Consider the following 8,421-nt stretch of genomic DNA (forward strand, 5'->3'; position numbering starts at 1 on the left):
CCAGGACAAGTGGACAGGAACCCAACAGTCAGCAAGAAGAGGGACCCTAAACCCCACTATGCCCCTTTTCAGCAGGAAGCAGCCAGAGAGAGATGAAGTCCATCTTCCCAAAGATTTTAGGGTCCCAACTTTTGAGGGGGGAATGTTAGGTAGCTAGTCAGACATGAGCAGGCCCCACCCCATCCTGGATGGGGTCATCTTTCCCTCCCCGACCTGGACACTGTGATCAGAACACACCCAGAGAGCCTCCCTCTTGTGGCCAAGAACCACTGCTAGGTTTCCAGCCATATCAGGACCAAGAAAGATAAAACTGCTAGCAAAGCTTGGCACAGGCACACCAAGATCTAAAAGGTGACTCAAAGTAACCTGGGGTTCATTATGCCATATTTGTAATAAATCAGCATTGTGGTTTTTGCTGTCGGTTTCATTTTGGTGCTTATGGGTAAGCACCTGAGCACTAGGAGAAAAGTTATATAACCTAAAGCTGTCGACCAACTTGTCAGTCAAATGATGCAGGACACTGGGAGGGACCAACATTCTAAAAAACCCAACCCTACCCCATTGTGGGGCTGCTTCCAGTTTCCAGACAGCCTGCTCTCATCCTTTCTCAGGAGCGTACTTTCTTTTTGCTTAATAAAGCTCTTGCTACTTAAAACTGCTCAATGTCTCTCATCTGAATTCTTTCCCTTGAAAGTACAAGAACTGAGGAACTCGCCCTTCCACCAGTGACATTACCATGGCTAATTTCATACTTGTAATGAAAAAGAAATACCCTTACTTTCATATTTAAACATTCAAACTGTCATTAAGAATATTTCTATACAGTAATTTGAGGTGTAAATTGCATTGCACAGTGATAAATAAAGAAATCACCCCTTCAAGTGTTCACTTCTACCATGTAACAGCTCCCATTTTGCTATTATTTCTCTCTCTCTTGCTTGTATTTGTGTGTGTGTGTGTGTGTGTGTGTGTGTTTCCACCAAAAAAAGAAAAAAAAACACTTGAGAATGAGTCAGTTATTAGGCAATATACCTGAATGAATGAACATTGGTTTACATTCAGCCAGTTGTCCTTATCATTAAGTGAGAAATTTTATCCTGGCATTAGTGGTGGTGGTGAATCAGCCAGTTAACTGGAGCTCTGACTAAACAGTGATCTAAAACTTGCTATGCACATATACACAATCTTTTCACTTGACAAAAAGTTTTGTAAAACAATTTTCTTTTTCATTTTCAAAGAAAAGCTATGTTTTCTCAAAGTAATAGGAGAAGTCACTTAAATCCACAGATGGTATGAATCATTCAGGCTTTCTTTTTACAAACAAGAATAAAAAAATAAGTAAAGTTAACCACCAAAGTTAAAGAAATGTTGGTCTTTTTCCTGCTCATGAGCACCCTTGCTTCAAATCTTTTCCAGGACTCAATTTTTGAAGGGGGTTTTGGAGAGAAATGATGAGAGGGTATAGAAAAGAAGAAAATCTGTCCACTGTTTTGAGCCAAAATTATTTAGTTGGGGAGAGAAATTATTATTTCAGTAAGAAACTAATAACTAATTAGACAAAATGAAATACAGTAACAGGTTGAGTGGGTAAATTAGCATTCTAATCCTTCTTACAATGTCTATTTGTGACCAAGTCTGTTGCCCTGTAATCATACCCCTTCCCCTCCTTCCCTTCCCTTGAATGGAAACCAATTGCTCTTATCTAAGTTTCAGGAGGAAGCTGCAAAGAGAAAAACAAGAACTGGTTAGAACCAACTAGGCCCACGATGGCAGAAGACTTGACTTCCAGCAGACTTTCATCCTCATTATATGCTCACTGTAATATACTAGCATGCTAAATGACACACCAGTGCCAAGACAGTTGACAGTTGCCATGACAACAACTGGAAAAGCTCATACAGGACTGAAAAGGAGTGTTGCATTAGTTCCAGGTTCAAACCATACCCCTGTTCTCAGATAAGCCATGAATATTCCTCCTACTCTTTCCAATTCCCTCCCTTTTACCTCGACCCTCATATGCATATGGTATCTCCATCCCAAGTGGGTTGAGAAGTTGATTTGTGAACTAAGTTTCCGCTTCTCCATTCTTTTGTCACTGAATAAAACTTGCGCTGTTTCAGTCTCAGCATTGGTTTTGTTATTGGCTGTGCGAATCTAGAAGAAAAAGAACTTCCCTGGCTGAGACAATGGGTCTCAGCCCTGACTAGGACCCCAGCTCAGGTCCAGGCAACCAACTTGATAACATTTTCTGTGTGTTTTTGTTTCTTACTGCAAGGTAAACACCTTCATTAAATGCTGTCTCACATCTGCAGGATTTTATGATTTAAATTATTAGGCTGTAATTACCAATGAAAACAATAATCTGTCTACTCAATGAAAAACTGAACATCCCTTATTCCAAACCTTATCTTCCATAAAGCAAAAGCTGCCTGAGATTTCACTATCAGAAATTTACTGTTTTTCATCTCATTTATTTTATAAACTTAATAATGTTGCCCCTCAAAATTCCTTAACTAGAATCACCTATTTCAGTTAATTGAAATCATCTAGTCATCCAAGCTATAAACCTCTGTGCCTGTTTTCTAAATCATTTCACCTTTATAATATACTACACTTCCTGGATACATGTACATGTATTGCTGAGTTGCCTTGCTGTGCACCTGAAGCTATCACAACATTGTTAATCTGCTATACTCCAACATAAAATAAAAAGTTAAATAAATATATACTACACTTCCAAAATCCATTAATTATTCTCTCTTCTCCATATACCCAGTTCCAGGCCCCTTAAAAATGCTCAAGTGGAGCATTACAGTTATCTCGTAACTAGTCTCACTCTTCCCAGACTACGCCTGTCAAAAACCTCATGCTGCTTCTAAATGATGGACTTGATTAGGACATCTTGACCTAAAGGAAAAAGCAAAACAGACAAACAACAACAAAGAAAAAACCCAGACGGTTCCTGATGTTACCTACAGAATAAGAATCAAACGCTACTCACTGAGTGGCTGAAGACAATATGGAAAGAGCATTGGTCTTACATCATTGTTGTAGTATTTATTAGCTGATTATTTTTAAAGAAATTATTTAAACTCTCTGAGCCTTAAGGGTTAGTAATACCTAACCTAAGAAAGTTGCTGTGCTAGTAAAATGAGACCGTTCACATGAGACTGCTTAGCAGAGCAGAAAATCCAGAAATCAGTTTTTCTTCTTTCTTTACTCAATATATTCCCAGACTGCTTTGTAGATTACCTCCTGCCACACCCATCCCCTTGCAATCTGAGCTCTAATATTCCAATTTCTCACAAACATATGCATACCTATGTCTCATTTCTTCTTCCCGGAAATCTTCTCTTAGCCTTTCTCACTTGGCCAACTTCTACTCATCTTTCAAAATGCAGTTCAGGTATTACCTCTCTTCCAACAATTTCCCTTAGCCACCTGCACTCCCTAATCAGAAGAGATTCCTGAGTCCTCTGGCCTGACAACTGTACATTTCAGTGTTTTCACATGCTCTGCGTCAAGAACTGTAAAGGATGTGAATTTTTACCTACTCTCAAGCTAACAAGTTTGCCTGTCACAGTTTCATGCTGGCAGAAGACAAGAGAATCCTGGATGAGAGATGATGGACTTTACTAATCACAGCACAGCAAGCAGCATGAGATTTATGTTCAGATTGGTTCTCCTTACTCCCCAAGTCCCATGGTGTTGAGGCAGAGGTAGCCCAAGTGGATGCAGAGCAGGTGGTGGAATCCTGAGCATAGAGAATCTGAATCTAGTTATGGCCTTAGAGCAAATCTGTCAGCCTTAGCCCCAGAGGGAAACTCTGGGCAATATGCAAGGCTGTGCTTTGCTCCACATGGAGACACCAACTCTATCTTCCAAGGTTTTCCCTCTACAAAATCTGTGAGAAGATAAACTAGAATGAAAGGGCAGTTAGTTCTGCTTACAAATTTTGCAGAAACCTGAGAGATCCATGGGGAACTGTCTCTCAAGAGAGAGTTTTCATGGGAGTTTTCCCTTTGTTTCCAAGTTGGGGGAGGAAGATGGACATTGGACAGTGTCCTATTCCCAGCAGGACCCCAGTGCCAACAAAAAGGACATCTGCTAAAGAGAGTCTGCTCCAATCTCATTTTCCCAATAGAAAATCTCCAAAGAGGAGTAAATTAGGGTGACAATCCAAAGTAGACAAGGTAAGCCCAAGTTGAAGACTTGTTCCAAATGTACATATTTTTTTATTTTAGCTGAGGTGACTATAAATTATTTAAGTACATACTTTTGACTTTAGTAAGATCATAAATCCCTAAAATTTTTCTTCTATTTTTTTTGTTGGAAAAGTACAGGCTTCGCATCTACCAAAAATTCATCTAGGAGCTGTGAGTCATAGCTACGTCTTAATGGCACCTACTGTTAGCCTTACCCTTCATTTACATCATCTCTAATCCTCATACCAACCATGTGAGGAAATTTCCGTATTCCAAATTTTTGGAATGAGTACTTAAGTGCTTTATCCAAAGTGACAGAACTAATAAGTGGAGGACCTATGTTTTTTGAACCCAGTGTATTTGTTTCCAAATTCTATAAACTAAACTTCCTCATGACATTTCTCTTCTGAGATTACTTTCCCTCCATGACCACCAGCTAAGACTGCAGCACTAAGGGAAGTGGAGTTTAATTCTGGAAGTTGGCCCAGACTCAGGTCAGATGTGACCTCATGGATGGTGCTAAGGGGGAGCCACCAAGCACAGAGACAGAAAAGCCCCTGAGTCTCACCTCACCTACCTTGCAGTTTTGGCTAAAGCCCATCCTTAATGTAGATATAATGAAGCACAGTGTTTCTCTGTTCACTTCATAGGAAGTTTGGGGCAGCCTCTCTTTGGCAGAAGAGACAGGAATGCTTCAAAAGGCAGACCAATTTTATAAAGATTCCTATTAGCATTTTTAGTTTTCAGATTAGCATTGTCCATAAAGTCCCAGATGGTTTCCTGCCTCTACCACTTAGAAGATAATTTATCTAACCTCTCTGAGCCTCTGTTTCATTGTATGTAAAGTAAAAATAATAATCCCTATCTCTAAGAATGTGTAAGGATAAAAGCAAAGAAGTATGTCAGTTGCCTAGCAAGAGTTCCTGAACCAAGAATGGTGTCCCCTTTTGCTCTCACCCAGACATTACAAGACTATGATTATTACGTGCTACTCCTGGAAGATGAACGGATATCACAGATAAAGAAAACACTGGTCTCAGATAACTCAAATATTTAATTTTAGATGAAGTTGACTGCATGCTGGATATGGATTCTGGACCAGAAATGAAGAAGCTAATTTCCTGCCCAGCAATCAAAGGAACATCAAACCCTTTTGCTCAGTGCAGTTTTCCCAGAGGAAATTCAAAGCTTGGCTGAGGAGTTGTAAAAGTTAAACTATTTGTTTGTGGCTGTTGGATAAGTGAGCAGAGAACGTAGAGATGTTCAGCAGACCATTCTCCCAGCTGGCTAGTACTGAAAAAGAGAAAAACTTGTAGAAATTCTGCAAAACACAGGTGATGAAAAAACTATAGTTTTTGCTGAAACTAAGAAGAAAGCAGATTTTATTGTAACTTTTCTTTGTCAGGAAAAAAATAGCAACCATACGTATTCATGGTGGCCTGGAACAGAGAGAAAGAGAGCAAATTCTTGGGGATTTTCATTGTGGAAAGCGCCCAGTTTTTGTAGCTACTTCAGTAGCTGCCAGAGGGCTAGATATTGAAAATGTTTGATATGTTATCAGTTTTGAAGATGTGTTCACCGAATCCAGTGTACTGGTCATTGTGGAAACGCTGGCAGAGATATTTCTTATTTTGACGCTCAGATAACCATACAGCACAGCCTCCACTGAAAGTACTGCCAGATGCTCAACAGGGTGTTCTGCACAGTTTGAAGAAAGTGCCTTGAGCACATGTGTTCCTGGCTTCAGTGACAGAACGAGAGAAAATGTGTTTGCATCTGATGATACTGAAAAGAATCATCAGGGCAAGAGCACCCTGAACATAGCATGATTTTCTTTTTCACAAGCTCCCAATCCAGTAGATGATGAATCATGGGATTAAAGCTAAAACACTGAAGTTTGTGGTATAGTTTTGCTGCAAAGGAAAAAATTTTAATTTTTGAGTTTTTGATACAAGTGTGAAGTCTGACATTCTGTGTCTCCTGTCTTCCTGTTCTTACTCATACCCTCAAAAAAAATAAATCTTTACTGACTAGGTAATGTGAGATGCTAAAAATTACAATATTGCAGTTACTGATACAAATGCTGTTAACTGGAAAAATTAAAGCATTTTAAATGTCTTGAAAAAATTTTTTTTGAAAAGAGCTTACAGTTTACTTGGGGAGAGAATAGAGAATGACCAGAATAGATGACAAAATATTCTTCAGGACGTAAGATGGAAAGAAATTTCACGCAATGGGAGTAGAAGGAAAGCTCTTACTTCCAGCCTGTGAGATTGAGAATTTCATTAAGATGAACTTGTCCTTCCTGAATCAATAGGAATGACCTATGGAGATGTCCTTCCCTCTAATTTACTTGCCCCCTCTTGTCCTGTTCATTGGCTTCAGCATGATTACAGGAAGAGGAAAGAGTCAGATGGAAACAAGAAAAGGCACAACTCAAGAGAATCAAACTTCTTTGCTCTTTCCAGAGAGAAAGGTATTTATATCAGTTTTCTACCCAAATGTCTACCCTGTGAGTTTGCTTGGCCTTTCTGTGGTATTTGCCTAATTTTCCTTAAAGAAAAATTGCACATTGCCTCCCAACTAAGGATTACTAAGATCTCTTAGTAAGGAAAATTGAAGCAATGAATATCAGCTAGGCAACTTAGCCTATATGCCAAAATGAATTTTGCTTTTCTCACTTAACAATACACCTTGCAGTCTTTCCCATGTTAATGCATACCTCATTATTTATTTATTTATTTATTTTATTAATTTTTTTTTTTTCTGGTACGCGGGCCTCTCACTGTTGTGGCCTCTCCCGTTGCGGAGCACAAGCTCCGGACGCGCAGGCTCAGCAGCCATGGCTCACGGGCCTAGCCGCTCCGCAGCACGTGGGATCCTCCCGGACTGGGGCACGAACCCGTGTCCCCTGCATCGGCAGGCAGACTCTCAACCACTGCGCCACCAGGGAAGCCCTATTTTTTTAAATTAATTTATTTATTTGTATACTTTGGCTGCATTGGGTCTCCATTGTTGCACGCAGGCTGTCTCTAGTTGTGGCAAGCGGTGGCTACTGTTCGTTGAGGCGCTCAGGCTTCTCACTGCGGTGGCTTCTCTTGTTGCGGAGCACTGGCTTTAGGCATGCAGTCTTCAGTAGTTGTGGCACACAAGCTCAGTAGTTGTGGCACACGGGCTTAGTTGCTCCGCAGCACGTGGGATCTTCCTGGATCAGGGCTCAAACCCATGTCCCCTGCATTGGCAGGTGGATTCTTAACCACTGTGCAACAAGGGAAGTCCATATCTCATTATTTTAATCGACTTTTTGGTATTCTATTGTATGGATGTACCACTATTTTTTTTTTAACAATTCACCTACTGAGGTGCATAGCTATGCTTTATTTTGTTTTGTCTTTTCAAACAGTGCTAATGTGAGCATCCTTCATTCTTAATTTTATTTATTTTTTAAAATTTATTTATTTTATTTATTTATTTTTGGCTGTGTTGGATCTTCGTTGCTGTGAGCGGGCTTTCTCTAGTTGCAGCACGCAGGGGCTACTCTTCGTTATGTTGTTCAGGCTTCTCATTGCAGTGGCTTCTCTTTTTGCAGAGCACAGGCTCTAGGCATGTGGGCTCAGTAGTTGTGGCTCACAGGCTTCAGAGCGCAGGCTCAGTAGTTGTGGTACACGGGCTTAGTTGTTCTGTGGTATGTGGGATCTTCCTGAACCAGAGATTGAATCCATATCCCCTGCATTGGCAGGTGGATTTTTAACCACTGAGCCACCAGGGAAGCCCCCCATTCCTAATTTTATATTTGTAAGTTTGTATTTATTTTCTGACGAAGGGCTCCCCAAATTGTATAAGTTTCAGGCCTCACAACACTTGGAATCTACTCTTTAAATATTTGACAATATCCTATTTCTATTGCCTTCTAAATTTCTGAGTTGATTTGTTTGATATATCTAATTTTCTAAATTTCTTTTTAATTGTTACCTCACATTATCCAAAGAGGATATAATGATCAATATTAATAATAGTTAATACAGGGCTTCCCTGGTGGCGCAGGGTTGAGAGTCCACCTGCCGATGCAGGGGACATGGGTTCGTGCCCCAGTCCAGGGAGATCCCACATGCCGCGGAGCGGCTGGGCCCGTGAGCCATGGCCGCTGAGTCTGCGCGTCCGGAGCCTGTGCTCCGCAATGGGAGAGGCCACAACAGTGAGGGGCCCGCGTACCGAA

General features: G+C 40.6%; 1 pseudogene; it reads left to right on the forward strand.

The window, feature by feature from the left end:
• The first annotated feature begins 5,186 nt into the window (after positions 1 to 5,186).
• LOC102982734 (probable ATP-dependent RNA helicase DDX4) lies at positions 5,187 to 6,085 on the forward strand (annotated as a pseudogene).
• Positions 6,086 to 8,421: the final 2,336 nt, after the last annotated feature.

This window comes from Physeter macrocephalus, chromosome 8 (genome assembly GCF_002837175.3).
Source record: "Physeter macrocephalus isolate SW-GA chromosome 8, ASM283717v5, whole genome shotgun sequence".
Lineage (NCBI taxonomy): Eukaryota > Metazoa > Chordata > Mammalia > Artiodactyla > Physeteridae > Physeter > Physeter macrocephalus.